The following is a 16048-nucleotide window of genomic DNA, read 5'->3' as shown; positions in this document are numbered from 1 at the left end:
CAGTTATTACACCACCCTGAGAAGTGTTTGTGTCCGTCCTTCAACACAATGTGGGCCTGAGGCCCAACATTACACTGGCGACGAGGGTGGGATAGGCCCGTGCGTGCTACAGCCTAGTTGATCGGCGCAAGCAGAAGTGTTGCCCATGTCATGAGCACCCCTCTGCGAGCCGGCGCTGGACACACCCAGAGGCTTGCGGGCATGAGAAGGGCCCCGAGGAAAATAGATGATCGGGTGCCCACCCCGCACCTGATGTGTATGCATCGAATGCACTCACTGTGAAGAGGCGCTGGATGCGCCCGATAACCCGCGGGGCGTGTGAAGAGCCCCGTGGGTGAAAGAGCCGAGCGGGAGCCCACCCCATATCAAAGAGCCTGCTGCGGCGCCTTCCGGTGCGAAGAAAGCTGGCGACTGCAGACAAAGAAGCGTGCGAATGATGCCTCTGCCACCGGCCCACAAGAGAAACCCCGAACAGCTGGAGGTCCGCGGGAGCCCACCCCGCGTCTGAGGAAGAAGGTGAGCCCCCACGAAGAAGAGAGTGAGCCGCCGTGAGCGCAAGGCGAAAGACGTGTGGCAGCGAGGCCCGACTCCCAACAGGAATAGACGGAGTGGAACAGGGCACTCACCGTAGGGAAGACGGAGGTCTCCGTAGAGATCCAGCTGACGGTCCGGGTCCTTGGAGGCTGCTAGGCAGGTGGTGTCTCTGACAGCGTGCATGCGCGGGAGAGCGGCTGGAGCCCTGGGCTAGAGAGAGGGCATGTGCGCGGCCAGCAAGCGCAGGAGATTGGGCCGCACGGGCCTGCTGCGCAGTCCCAGTGCAGCCGAGCGGGAGATTGCAGGATGGCAGCGGGGGCGGCCGCGAGAACAAAGGAGAAAAGCCTGCAGCGTGTGTGAAGCTGCTCACACCTCACAATTACGAGGCCTGCAGAGAAACACTGCCAAGGCTAGTTGGATAGGAGAAGCAACACTGCCATCTAGTAGCTGTTGCACAGTACCACGCTCACTGACGGTAAAGACTGAAAGCATATGCCTGGAAGTAAAGGACTGTCTGTCACAGCCTGAAACCAATGCCAGTGGTGAGGCACTCACACCTCTCCACCAGATGACAAAAAGAGTGCTGAGAGTTGCAGGCATCACGCAAGCAATGCAGAAAACCTGGAGGAAAAGATAGCAACCCGTTGCCACCACACAGCCAAGACCGCCAGGCCGGGACTACGAAAGGAGAGTCAGAGCCACGTGTAGACATCGGAAAGGAGAGCACAGCACCTAGCAGGTGAGCAACAGCACAGGACTAGAATGTACAGCAAGTGCACCCAGTGAAGAAAACGAAGAGCGCAAATAGGAAGTGCGCCAAGCAGAGGCGACCAGAAATAGGTCGAAGAAGTGGTCAGTTAGACCACCAGAAGCACAGACGCCCTGAAGAGGGCAGAATTGAAGAAGACCCGAGGAGGGCAGAATTGAAGAAGACCCCAAAGAGGGCAGAATTGATGAAGACCCCGAAGAGGGCAGAATCGAAGAAGACCCCAAAGAGGGCGGAATCGAAGAAGACCCCAAAGAGGGCGGAATCGAAGAAGACCCCGAAGAGGGCAGAATCGCAGAAGACCCTGAAGAGGGCAGAATCGAAGAAGACCCCAAAGATGGCAGAAGAGCAAGACCTTCTCAGAGAGATTGTTGCAACGAAAGTTCCCAAGAGGTAGTACAAGTCCTACTGACAGGACAGCCCTGAGACAGGCCCACAGGGAAGGTGAAACTGTCTGGACGACGACGCGGCCAGCGAGGTGTCCATGTGATGTCAACATGAGACTTGTGGCAGGATGTCACCTCCACGTGGGATCCTGATCGAATGGAGGAGAAGAGAGTGGCATAATGCCACTCCGCGAAGGGAGAAGGAACAGCGACTAAGTGCCACACGGCAGATAACCATCATGGGCGTGCAGGAGAAAAGGAACAGAGCGACAGGGCAGAGGGCTCATATCACCACAATATGAGCGCACCCCGAGACACCAGACAGCCACCTGCCAGACCGACGTCCCGGGAGACAGCCCACGGAGAAGAACCAAACGCAAGCCGCAACTAGCGCGAAGCGAGTTTCTCTCCAATGCTTCCCCGTCCGACTAGTCAGTCCCAAGCATCGGCAGTCCGAGTCACATGACATCCCTGCATCTCACCGCAGATGCCACGGGTGACGGACAACCTCAGCAAGATAAAGGCAAACTGCGAAGCCCTTCCAGTCCTCGCTCCACAAGATCAGACCGCCGCCTGCTGCCCAACTGAAGAACTATCACCGGAGTTCCACGAGGCGAGCCACCCAGGACCCCTCTGTGTGCCACTGTCAACCTGCAGCAACTCGAAGTAGAGCACACTCACGGTCCACACGGCTCTAGGGCAGCCCAGCGGGAAGACTCTCCAGAAGGCTCCAATGGGAGAAGAGTCTGAGTGAGAGAGGCAAACCGGAAGTAGCTCGGCAGTCAGAAGCAAGGAAGACCATCAACCACGCCGCTTCCAGATAAAGGCTTCACATACAGAGATCTTCCAGAGTCGACCTCCCTGCAGCTCTCAATGCACTGATGCTGGACCTTCATACATGGACTTCGACGCTGCGAGACCAGGCCGGCCTAAAACACCTTGCCAAGGCCAACAAAAACATCATGACCATGCCGTCCAAGGCTCCAGCACTGCTTGGCTGACGGCCTGAAGAAACTGATTCAGTACTATCCGTTGTTTGTTTATTTTTGTTCCAGGTTGGACTTTTATTCTTTCTTTTCATTAAAGGTGGGGGGGATGTAGTGTCTAGCTAGGCACGCTCTAGTGTTCCACCAGTGATGTAATACACACTTCACACACACCCACCCACCACAGGCGTCACCAGTCAGGTGACCCTACCAATAAAAGGGGCCAGGCGCTCGTGCCCTGGGCAGTTATTACACCTCCCTGAATAGTATTTGTGTCCGTCCTTCAACACAATGTGGGCCTGAGGCCCATCATTACAAGTAGGTGTTTTTAGATTTGGGTAAAATCAATTGACCACAACAGCGCCAAGGTTCTGTGCTGCTTTAGATTCCAAAACATTTAAAGAAATTTCCCACAGTATAATCTCACTCCGGTTGAAGTTTTGTAGTGACCACGCAGGTTAGAACATTTGACTTGGCCCTCCTCTGGGATATGGGGTTTTACATACATAGATCCCTCTTTAGTGACCAGATTTTCAAATCCAAGAAGCAGGACTGCCTCTACATGCAGAAGTAAGGCTAAATGTTTGCACTGTCCATTAATGGAGAAGAACTGAAATGACAACACACATCATCTTACAGAGAGGACTGCAAGGGGGCATAATCGGACCAATAAAACAGTTAAATCTAAGAAAGACATAAAAGAGCAGTGCTTGAGAAGTTGTACACTTTGTCATATTTCAGAAAACTTTGACTTGCCCAATGAAGAGAAGACAGATCTCTCAAGCTGCCCTGTGCTGCACATCAGTAGCTGATTCACTCCTCTGGTTTTCTTTGCATTCTGGGACTTGTGGTCCTGCATTTATAATGGTAAAACCAAAACTACAAACACCAGAAAGCAAAGGTTAAAATAAGTACTGGGTGAGTTTTGATGTGTTTATTTTTGGCAAAGGAGAAGGTGGTAGAGATGCATATTGATCTGAAATGAGAAATATTTGCATTCCAAACCAAAAAGATAATATTCCAGGGCCCCTCTTTATACTTAACATGGTTATTAGAATTGTGTAAACCTTAACCCTGAAACGAACTTATTGATAAACAATGTTTAAGCAAATTATCCATTTCCCATTCTCCATGCTATGTTGAGGCCAAAATACATGGTAGTGATTGTGGGCCTTGGCTAAGGGTCTCTCCTCAGACTCTGATCTCCCCTCTTCAACATTCATGCAACATAGCAGAATTTACAGAGGCAACACAGCAGGGGAGTGTTTAAAGCTATCTACGTGTGTGCACAGCTTAATGTAACAAGAGAGGGCTGGTGAAGCATCACCATGGACTACATTTTAAATAATGTGCTCGGCAAAGACCTCGAAAAACTCAGACTCCTGCTAAATCCATTACGTTTTATTACCAGCCCATCAGAATGCAAGTTCCCAGTTTCTATATGAGATTTCCAGCTGCTTTCTGTTTGAAAACACACAAAAATGGGCACAGAAAAGCCGATTTCCATATGTTATGCCTCAAACACGTGTAATCCCTGGTATTTCCAGCCCCTGGAATGACCAGAATCCTCAGTAATGATAATTCGGGCGGGCAAATAATGGACCACTCATAATAAGGACCGAAGAAATGAGGAATTGTCAGGGGAATCTGTAATTCCCTATCCAGTACCCCTGGTAATTCCCCATTTTGACACAGCCTTTCCAGGTGTAAGTAAGAATCTCATAATTTTAAGGGGGCTGGTACTGCGACCTTGAGTTACCTCAGGCTTGAAAGGCAAGGAGGGGGGCTCATGCACCGAGAACCAGGAGGGGGGGGGAGCGAGGGGGCAGACAGGTGAAGAAGAAACAACCCTTCTCTCCAGGGTGTCCGCTACCTTTTAATCAGCAAAGGTAAATGTACAGGTTGCATGGGAGCCAGTATAACCTTTGATTGACAGAATCACATGAATCTTCCTGTCATCAAAGAACAATTCTTTTGTGGGAGGTGCTGTAGGGGTGTCAGCATTTCTGGAATGCGTCTATTTCATGGAAACCCGCAAAAACAATCTTGCACTAGGAAGTCTAACTGCATAGTACTAAAAATATGAATTCTAAAAGCACTGTAAACACTTAAAAATAATATTTTTACATATTTTGTGTAGCAGCTTATCCAATGAAGCCTGTCGTATTCTGCGTGTAATGCAATTTTAAACTATGATTGCTTATTTTATTGTGTATTTTTTTAGACTCATGACATTTATTCCCAGTGCTTCTGTCACAGGACAGGATCTCTGAGTAGTATAACTAACTACACATCACTCCCGATTGTACCAGCCAGGAATTAAATCAGTGACCCTCCAGTTACATACATCAACATCGGAAGTCATCACAATAAGCAAGAGAACTTTCCTACTAGATTTAGGTACTCATAGTACGGCACGCGGGCTCCCAGCGGCCCCACACGCCTTCATTGGTGGCCCGCGGACCTTGCCTAGCAGTTTCCATGGCCGGCAGTAAACAGAGAAGATGACCACAGGAGCATAAGTAGTGAATACTTATTAAATAGGTATTCACTACCTATGCTCCTGCGGCCATCTTCTGTGTTTACTGCCGGCCTCTGTGACATCAGGGCACCTTCAGAAAGCTTCCCAAAAGGCCCTTTAAAAGTCAGCTGTAAGCATGTTCACAGCTGACTTTTAAAAGGGCGTTTTGGGAAGCTTCCTGTTGACAGAGACAGGGACAGGCAGATAGAGGCAGAGGCAGATAGAAGCAGAGACAGACAGAGGCAGAGATAGAGGCAGGGACAGATAAAGGCAGAGACAGAGGCAGAGACAGACAGAGACAGATAGAGGCAGAGACAGACAGAGGCAGAGATAGAGACAGAGACAGATACATGGACAGAGAGACAGACAGACAGAGACAGAGAGACAGACAGAGACATACAAAGAGATAGGGAGACGGAGAGGGAGACAGACAGAGAGAGAGACAGTGAGAGTGAGACGGGGCGGGAGAGGGAGGGAGACAGAGGGAGACAGAGGGAGGTGGAAGACAGAGGGAGAAGAGAGACAAAAGGAGGAGGGAGACAGGGGGGAGGGAGACAGAGGGAGACAGAGGGAGACGGACGCAGGGAGACAGAGGGAGACGGACACAGGGAGATAGAGGGAGGGAGACAGACAGAGGGGGATAGAGGGAGGGAGAATGAGGGAGACAGACAGGGAGGTGGAAGACAGAGGGTGGAGGGAGACAGAGGGAGGTGGGAGACAGAGGGAAGAGGGAGACACAGGGAGGCAGAGGGAGGGAGACAGAGGGAGGGAGACAGAGGGATGGAGACAGAGGGAGACGGACGCAGGGAGACAGATGGAGAAGGGAGACAGAGGGAGACAAAAGGAGGAGGGAGACAGAGGGGGAGGGAGACAGAGGGAGGGAGACAGAGGGAGACAGACGCAGGAAGACAGAGGGAGACGGACACAGGGAGACGGACGCAGGGAGACAGAGGAAGGGAGACAGACAGAGGGGGATTGAGGGATGGTGAATGAGGGAGACAGACAAAGGGAGGAGGGAGACAGACAGAGGGAGGTGGAAGACAGGGTGGAGGGAGGCAGAGAGAGGAGGGAGGCAGAGAGAGGAGGGAGACAGAGGGAGGAGTGAGACAGAGGGAGGAGGGAGACACAGGGAGGCAGAGGGAGGGAGACAGAGGGAGGGAGACAGAGGGAGACGGACGCAGGGAGACAGAGGGAGACGGACGCAGGGAGACGGACGCAGGGAGGCAGAGGGAGGGAGACAGACAGAGGGGGATAGAGGAAGGTCGACAGACGGAGACAGACAGAAGGAGGAGGAAGACAGACAGAGGGAGGAGGGAGAGGGAGGGATACAGAGGGAGGAGGGAGACATAGGGAGGGAGACAGAGGGAGACGGACACAGGGAGACAGAGGGAGACGGACGCAGGGAGACAGAGGGAGGGCGACAGACAGAGGGGGATAGAGGGAGGTCGACAGAGGGAGACAAACAGAGGGAGGAGGGAGACAGACAGAGGGAGGAGGGAGACAGAGGGAGGGAGAGAGAGGGAGGGAGACAAAGGAAGAGAGAGGGAGGGAGACAGAGAAAGAGGGAGGGAGAGAGGGAGACAGAGGGATGCAGAGAGGGAAGGAGACAGAGAGGGAGGGAGACAGAGGGAGACAGAGAGGGAGGGAGACAGAGGGAGGAGGAAGGCAGGGAGACAGAGAGGGAGGGAGGGAGACAGAGAGGGAGGGAGACAGAGGGAGGGAGACAGAGGGAGGAGGGAGACAGAGGGAGGGAGACAGAGGGAGATGGACGCAGGGAGACAGAGGGAGACGAACGCAGGGAGACAGAGGGAGACGGACGCAGGGAGACAGAGGGAGAGAGACAGACAGAGAGGGATAGAGGGAGGGAGACAGAGATAGACAGACAAAGGGAGGAAGGAGACAGACAGAGGGAGACAGGCATAGGGAGACAGACAGAGGAAGACAGACAGAGGGAAGGAGACAAACAGAGGGAGGGAGATAGAGGGAGGGAGACAGAGGGAGGGAGAGAGGGAGGGAGACAAAGGGAGAGAGAGGGAGGGAGACAGAGAGAGAGAGGGAGGGAGAAAGGGAGACAGAGGGAGTGAGACAGAGGGAGACAGAGAAGGAGGGAGACAGAGAGGTAGGGAGACGGAGGGAGGGAGACAGAGGGAGGAGACAGAGGGAGGGATAGAGAGAGAGGGAGGGAGCGAGAGGGAGAGAGTGGGAGACAGAGAGGGAGAGAGAGAGATAGAGAGAGATGTGTGTATGCCGCGTCTGGAGCCTCAGTGGACGAATGCGTCTGCTGCAGGGGCCTGTGTTCAACCGCCTGGTCCCAGTTCTTTTTTGCTCTAGCCCTGCCCCCCTCTCCCATTGACCCCGCCCCCACCGGTGCGGCCCTCGGCCACAAACCACACTGTAAATTTGGCCGCCGAGAGAAAGTTAGTGAGTACCCGCCAGAACAATATATTTCACACAGATTAATTTAACTTACATTTTTTCCATTCATGGTGTGTGCATTATATTTTATAATGCATTTACCTGTAGGAAAAATGTCAACAAAATAGTTATGGAATATGTTTTTTTTTTTAAGCACCTGCTTGACCCAGCCTCATTAATCTTGCATACTTATATCGCAAACCATCATCATCTGTACGGTGCTACCCTACCCTCTGTAGAGTTTCAAATGGCCTAGAATGCATGACTGCGCATAGGCGCTAAATGAAACACAGGAGCCGGTATTGTATGGTCACACACGCGGCTCCGACTGCCGGGGCCGAGGCCACGCCTCTTTATTTAAACATGCTAGCGTCTGACGTCACGCGTCAGCGCTAGCGCACCTCGGCAGCGCGGAAGGCTAGAACGCCTCGCACGCGCCGAACACTACACTCCTTCCAACCTTTATAAAACATTAAGCAAAACATAAAACCAACGATGAGTCTGTTACCAGTCTGCCAGTCCTTACAGGTTACACCATATAGTCCGCCAGCTGGGATGACGGTGCCGGGTTCTTCCTCAGGTTGTAGCGGGATGGGCTGCCTCTGGAAAGGGCCACATCGGGGGTTCTGCGCCTTGGGGTGTTAGGCTCTACCCGGGCTGGGGAGCTGCCAGGCGGGTTACCCCCCGGGGTGTTGCTGGGATGGACTGGTAACCACCATCCTCGCTCCGACCGTCCTCCCCCTCCTGATCTCCGCTCGGCTGGTCGGGGTCCGGCCCCTCGGGCTCGGCCCCGGGACGTGAAGGTGTTCCTGGGTGGACTTTTTTGAAGAAAGACACATCTCGCGTGACCGTTTCAGCACCTCTTTGAGCGGTCACCATCGTGCCTGTCCGGCGGGTGACAACCCATGGTTGTGGTTCAAAGGTAAGTCTGAACTTGCTGCCTGGGTAGCGGTCCTGCCGTTGTATCGTGGACTCCTTAGCTCCCCTTCGCCGGCTGGCGTGGTCTCTCGAGCGTATCCGATTGGCTAGGGTCTTTTCATTGGTGGCTTGTGCCGGAACCCAAGTAGGGTGGTGTGGGATCGTGTCACTTACGATTCTTCCCATGGTGGCTGTTCCTGGCGCTGCCTCGGTTGTGACATGGGGGGTCATCCGGTATTCCCGCAGGAAACTGTAGATCGCTCTCTCCAGTGGAGATCCGTCAGCCATGGCGATGCGCATGGTTTTGTTGAGTGTCCTCATAAACCTCTCCACCTCTCCATTGGCTTGGGGCCACCGTGGTGTTATTTTGCGGTGATGGATCCCCCAGCTCTTGAGATACTCTGCAAACTCCTGCCCTTGGAAAGGCGGTCCATTGTCGGTCTTGACCACCCCGAATATGCCATGAGTGGCAATGGTTTTCTCGAACTTCGCGATCACTTCAGTGGCTGTCTGGCTCCCCACGATTTCGACCTCTGGGTATTTGGTGAAATCATCGATAATGACCAACGCATACCGTCCATCGGGGAGATGTCCGAAGTCGGCACTCACTCACTCCCACGGTCACAGAGGATTATCTTCGGTCGCCACCGGGTGAGGACGTACCGGCTGTCCTGCGGCTTGGCACCACGTGCAGGTTCTCACCGTCTGTTCCACCATCGCATCCATGCCTGGGAACCATACTTTGGCTCGGAGCCTGCCCTTCGTCTTCACCATTCCTTGATGTCCCCTGTGGGCGAGGTCCACCGCTTGTTGAGCGAGGCTGGCCGGCATGACTAGCCTCGGGCCCCGCAGAAGGCATCCTTGGGCGTCAACGGACAGCTCACTTTTCACTTTCAAGAATGATTCCAGTGTCAGCTTGGCTTGGGGCGTTCTTCTGTTGAGCGAGTCTTGGATTGTCCTCCAATCTCCCGACCTGACGGCCTCCGCTGCTGCTCTCACGCATTCATCACCTTCTGAGGCTTCTATGATCGCGGCCAGGCTCATTGGGAGGGGTTGTGACCGCTCCGTCACATACCGGACGTACTCCTCTGTGTCCTCGGCCTCCTCCTTCTCTTCTGTTGTGGCTTTCCTCGGGTGCCGTGACAGATAGTCTGCCGGGTTCGTGGCCCCTGGTTTGTACTCCACCCGGTAGTCGTACCCTTGTAGTTAGAGTATCCACTTTTCAATCCGGGGTGGCGGCTTCGATGACGACCCTTGGAATAGAGGAATGAGTGGCTTGTGATCGGTTGTTACCGTGAAATGATGTCCATACACGTACACGTGAAAATGCCGACAGGCCCAGTGGATGGCGATGGCTTCTCGCTCGATTTGCGAGTAACGCTGCTCCGTTTCAGTCAGGGACCGGCTGGCGTAGGCAATGGGGGCCCACTCTTCGTTGTTCTGGAGTTGTGTCAATACCGCTCCCAACCCAAACGGGCTCGCATCGACCGCCACTTTGGTGGGCTTTGCCGGGTCGAAGTACGAGAGGGTAGTGTCCGCGGACAGGGCCGCCTTCGTTGCTTGGAACCTTGCTCCTGTTCCGGGCCCCACTGCCACGTGGTGGACGACTTGGTCAGCTCCCTGAGGGGTTTGGTGAGGTTGGAGAGGTCCGGAATGAAGCGGCCGCAGAAGTTGACCATGCCCAGGAAACTCCGGGCCTCCGAGATGTTCGTCGGAGCTGGGGCATCTTGGACATCCTTCACCTTGTCCGGGTCTGGGGCCACCCCTTGGTCCGAGAAGGTGTACCCAAAGAAACTGATCTTGTTCTGCAGGAACTGACACTTCTCCCGGTGCAGGGTCAAACCTGACTCCTGAATCCTTTTGAGGACCACTCTCAACCGCTGGTGGTGTTCCTCTATGGTTGAAGCGTATATGAGCAGGTCGTCGCTCACATTTAGCACGCCGGAAGCCCACTGAGTACTTCTCTAATGGTATTTTGGAATACCTCGGCGGCACTCGAGATGCCGAAGTTCAGGCGCCGATACCGTCTGAGGCCCACATGTGTGGAAAAGGTGGTGATGTACCTCGAGTCCGGATGAAGCGGTAGCTGGTGGTAGCCTGACCGTAGGTCCATCTTCGAAAACCACCTGGCCCCGTTCAGCTCTCCCAGGATGTCATCAATGGTGGGCGTCAGGTGTCGCTCTCTCTTGACCGCGGCGTTGGGGAGGCGCATGTCCACACAGATGCGGTCTTGTCCTGGCTGCTTCAGCTTCCTGGCGATGACGATCGGGGATACCCACGGGGTTGGCCCACTGACCTTTTCGATGATGCCTTGCCTCTCCAGGGCCTCCAGCTCCTCCTCGACCTTTTGCCTCAGGTGGAAAGCGATTCGCCTGTGCCTCAGCGCCACTGGTTGGACCGACGGGTCGATGTGTAAGGATACCTCCTTTCCTTTCAGGCACCCGATGCCGTTAAAAACTTCTCCAAACTCTTCCATGATAGTATCCAGTTCTTCCTCCAGGACTGCCATGGTAAACGAGATCAGTCTCAACTCTTCGGCCGATTGCCCGCTCAGCAGCATCCCGCTGCCCTCTTCCGTGACATAGACGGTGGTGCTGATGCTCCTCTCACCATGTTGTAGCTCTGTTTTAAGGCACCCGATGAGGGGAATGGGCGTTTTCTGGCCGTACGCGAATACCCGAATCTTCGCCTCTCGCAGCGGGGGTTTGACACGCAGTTGGTGGTAGACATTGGCGGCCATCAACTCGATGGAGGCCCCAGTGTCAATTGTCGCCTTCACCTCTTGTTGTTGGACTAGGATGCGACATTTCGGAAGTCTACGCTTCTTCTTCTGTGGCTGGTGGACCGCAAACACATAATGGATTGGATACTCTTCGGTGTCATCGTCCATGTCTTCGCTGTCTGCCTCTCCCTGTACCGCATTGGCCGCCTCCTTCTTGACTCTGGTGGACCGGCACACCGCCGCAAAGTGGTTCATCCACCCGCAGGTGCTGCACTTTTTCCCTCTGGACGGGCAGTCTTGCATGCAGTGGGGTTGGCCGCCACAGTACCCACAGTCTTTCTTCTTTGCCTCCGGTTGCCGTTTTCCTCCGGCTTGCCTCCCTTTTGGCCACACTACGTTCACCGCTTCCGCCACTTGCACTTGCTCCGTCTTCACAGGGCGATGTAGGGCTGCTTCCATATGCGAGGCTCTCGCTTGCGATAGCTCCTTCGACCGTCCGAGAGTAAGGATGTCCGCCAGGGGCTTTCCTTCTTCCTGGAGGACCGTGACACGAAGCTTAGACGTGTAACACCCCTGTATGATCTGCCCTCGGATCTCCTCCTGTTTGTCGCGGAACCCACACGTGCTGGCTAACTCCTTCAGCCTGCCATGGAACGCATCCAGGGACTCGTCCGCCTCCTGTTTGGCCTGATGGAAGATGAACCTTTCATAGTCTCTGTTCGCCATGGGCTCGAAATGGGCGTTGAGCGCGTTCAGCAGTGTGTGGTACGTTTTTGGCGTGGCTTCCACGAGAGAATTGTAGATGCGGTGGATGTCTTTGCCTCCTAGGTGGAGCAGCAGTGCTCTGCGCCTTTCCCTCGCGATGCCAGCCCCTTCGAAGTAAATTTGTAGGCGGTCTGTCCAATCCCTCCAGCGCGGGGCAAGGGACGACGGGGCACCGTCAACGGCAAACGGCTCAATGGCAGGAATCAACGCCATCTTGGCACGTGCGCAGCACGCGGTGGAAGCTGGCTCCCTCTCCTCTGCGTCGACGCCAACAGGCGTGCACCCCCTATGGGCGTTGCGCGTTGACTTCCCTCGCGCTTCTACACCAACCGGTGGGCGCGCCTACCTCCAGACGTCATCCGCGGGACTCCTCAGGCGCTCCTGGGCTTGGGCGATCTCACCCGGCGTAGGCCTGAACCGGTGGAGGGCGCGGTCGTCTTCAGGCACCTCGTGGAGCAGGCGCGGCACCATCTGGGCGAGACATACCCCTTACAGGCTGTGGACTGGGGCACCAGGGCGCACACAGCGTCACCATCGATGGCAGGATGGGCCTCCAGGGCACTTGCAGTGTTCCCCACCAGGCCTAGCAGCAGGCACAGCCGGGTCACCATGAGGATGGGCTGCACACTCAGGTTCAGGATACATGGGTGGCCAAAATATACACTGTGGGGCACAAAAGCAGCACATCATGGCTCAATAGACCCCTCGTCGCCAGTGTAGAGTTTCAAATGGCCCAGAATGCATGGCTGCGCATAGGCGCTAAATGAAACACAGGAGCCGGTATTGTATGGTCACACACGCGGCTCCGACTGCCGGGGCCGAGGCCACGCCTCTTTATTTAAACACGCTAGCGTCTGACGTCACGCGTCAGCGCTAGCGCACCTCGGCAGCGCGGAAGGCTAGAACGCCTCGCGCGCGCCAAACACTACACCCTCCTTTCACTCATGTTCACACAACAAACAAGTAAAATGCCTCCGGTGGGTTTCAATCACAATATGCGCGCTGAAAGCAGTACCCGCTGTGTGACGTAGCCTGGCTCGAGGCAGCACCGTCAGGAAGGCGTCGTAGGCAGCAGGCAAGAGTGCTGAAGTGGGTGTCCTGTGGTAGGAGGCACGACTTACCTTGGCAGAGGGACGGCGTAGATCCGGTCACAGCGGGCAAAGCAGAAGATGTTGCGAGAGGGTGGATGTTTTGTTGTGTGTGGTTCCTCCTCGCAAAAGCCCCCCTCCCCTCTCACCCCCCCCCCCAACCGCCAGCAGCACACACAGGATTCCCTCATTTACCTACCACGCCCGAGCAATACTAGGTTTCGTTTCTCCGCTGCTCAGTTTCGTTTCACCGGTCTGTTGTGGAGTCCGTGGCCTTTTCAGCATCATTTGTTTATTGTTGCCACGCAAGGTATTAGGTTCTTCACAGACATGTCTAACCACTTTGGTGTTTATGCTTCAGTTACTTACCGGTAAATGCAGGGCACAAGTCTTAACAAAAGAAGTGAGGAACTAACCTAGTCAGGCACAATACAGGCGCGCAACGCCAATGGGCTCAATGGACTTCAGCCGCCATGACCCCCTCCCCCCCACCCCCATTGTGTGTGTGTGCGCCCGGGCTGAGACAGCTTCCCGGGCACACACACAGACTGTTTTTGAGCTTATCGCAGCCGCACCCGAGTACTCCACAGGTCTTTAAAAGATCACTTATGTGTTAACGAGGCTTTATTGTCTCTTCACCCCTTCACCTCCACTCTGCCTATTGCTGGAAGAATTAGCCACCCTCCCAAAATGATTAGTATCAACCCCCCAAACCCCCCCCCGCCCCCGAAATTTGACTCTAGTTGCGCCTCTGGCTGAATGCAAGTGACATCACCGCGCATGACATCACTGCGCATGACATCACACATGGCATCACAGGAATTGACATCATAGAAAGTGGCATTACAAGCCACAACTTTACAGGAAGTGGTATCACAAGAAGTGCCATCAGATCTAAAGCCCTCACATACATGATTAGCAGGTCTATCGTGTACATTTGAACGCATTGCGAGGATAATAGCACAGGGAGCTATGGAAGATGATATGTGACTTCTACACCTTTAAATCCCCCAGTTTTATGTAACACATCCTGTACATTAATTTACAAACTTCTATAATTTATTGTACACATAATATGCACATGTTGATGTAAAGCGCTCTAACACCCTGCATTGGAAGGAGTAGGGCTATATAAGAAAAAATAGTGGTACTTAAATTATTTCAACGCATCCTCAGGGGAAGTAAGCTCTATATAAATGCAATTTGCTTTGTGTAAATAATGGGAAAGACCAACACATCTGATATTTTTACAGTGCATGCATAGCTCCTAAACAGGGACTGAAGAAAGTGAAAAGCTGCCTCTCTTAAGTATGTGCTAAGTGCTAACAAGGTGTGAGCCTTTGTTTCCCCTCCACTTTATTTGCATCAGGTGCGATGCTACTGCCTGCTCCCAGCCAAGAGACTCCAACAAAAAGAGACCTGATGAACCCTCAAATTTGGCCTTTGTTATGGGCCCAGCAGGAGTCTTAAATAAGAAAGCCGTTCCAGCCTGCACGTTGTTGCTTGTTGCAGATGGAAAGCAGACAACGAGCAGGTGTTGCTGAAAGCGGTGTTTGGAAATTACACCGGCACGAGTTCAGCACATTATTCAGTGGGGCTCAAATTCTTGGCAGGGTGGACGGCGTTCACCCTGTGAAAAAAGTGGGTGGACGCCTTCAACCCACGTGTACCCCCGACTTGTGCCCTAGGTAATTGAATTACTCTGGGTACGTTTCCCCCAAATTAACTACTTCATTAATTATTTAGGGGAAAACGTAGGAGGAGGTAAAGCTTCAATTACTTACCGATAATTGCATTACTCCGAATACGTTTTCGCCTAATTAAGTAAAAAAGTAAATAATTAGGGTAAAACGTAGGCAGAAATGATGTTTGTTGTATTGGTATGTGCCGTCCTTCTTTCTATTAGGTATGTGTTCCTGTGTGTTGAGTGGGGAGGGAACTCAGCTTACCTCTGGTCGGGCTGTTTATCTCCCCTTCCTGGCTCTCCCTTACATTTGTCCTGAGATTGCTCTTGACACTGTGTTCCATCTGAAGCAGTGTGCAGGGGCACAGCTATGAATATTAGTGCCAGAGGTGCAATGGCTCTATTTCACTACCAAACCCATTGCTTCCTTGCTACGCCACTGGCAGTGTGTGGTGTGTCCATCACTCTTCATACCTGCTTTCTGTTTCACTTTCTGGACAAGGTTGAAGCTGTGAAAGGTTGCAGGGAGGCCGGAGAGGTTGGGGAACTTTCATCAGGGAGTCAGATCTCCTCTGATCATGCCTGAACATTGAACCAATGTGTATTTGTCCAGCCTCGAAGTTCTCTGTCAGGCCAGGACAACCATAACCAAGATGGCAGCTGTTGCTAGCGCGCTCTCCAAATGCCTGCAAGTTTGTGCTTATGTTCTGGTAAGAAGAACAAACAAAGGGGCATATTATCAAGCACGGCATTAAAATTATCGCTGCTTTAGCGGCAGAAAATTGCAGCTAAAGAGACGATAATGGGCTTGATAATATGCTGCAGAGAATTCCCATAGAAGCCCATGTTAACACCAGAACTGGGCTTTTATGGGAATTCTTAAGGGCATATTATCAAGCCCATTATCGCCGCTTTAGCGGCAGTTTTCTGCGACGATAATTTTATCGCCGTTTCTTGATAATATGCACCAAAGTTCCTGGAAGCCATTCAGCTAAAATGGTTGGGATAGTAGAAGTAGCATCAGGCAACCTTTGACCACTCACTTCAGAGGTTGGTTGAATTGCCCCGCCCCCTTTTCCCCATCAGCAGCTCCAACTAGTTGTAAAAAGCCTAGCTAGAGGGCAACAAATGAGAATGGCAGAAAGTTAAGTTACCAGGCCCTGTTGGAGCCTTGTTTACTTCTGTTCCTATTCATGACCTATGAGGCCAGCAGTAGCACGGCAAGTGCTAGAGGTAAGAATGGTAAATCAGGGGTAGCAGCTG

This window comes from Triturus cristatus, chromosome 3_2, assembly GCF_964204655.1.
Source record: "Triturus cristatus chromosome 3_2, aTriCri1.1, whole genome shotgun sequence".
NCBI lineage: Eukaryota > Metazoa > Chordata > Amphibia > Caudata > Salamandridae > Triturus > Triturus cristatus.
Note: the sequence above shows the minus strand (reverse complement) of the source record.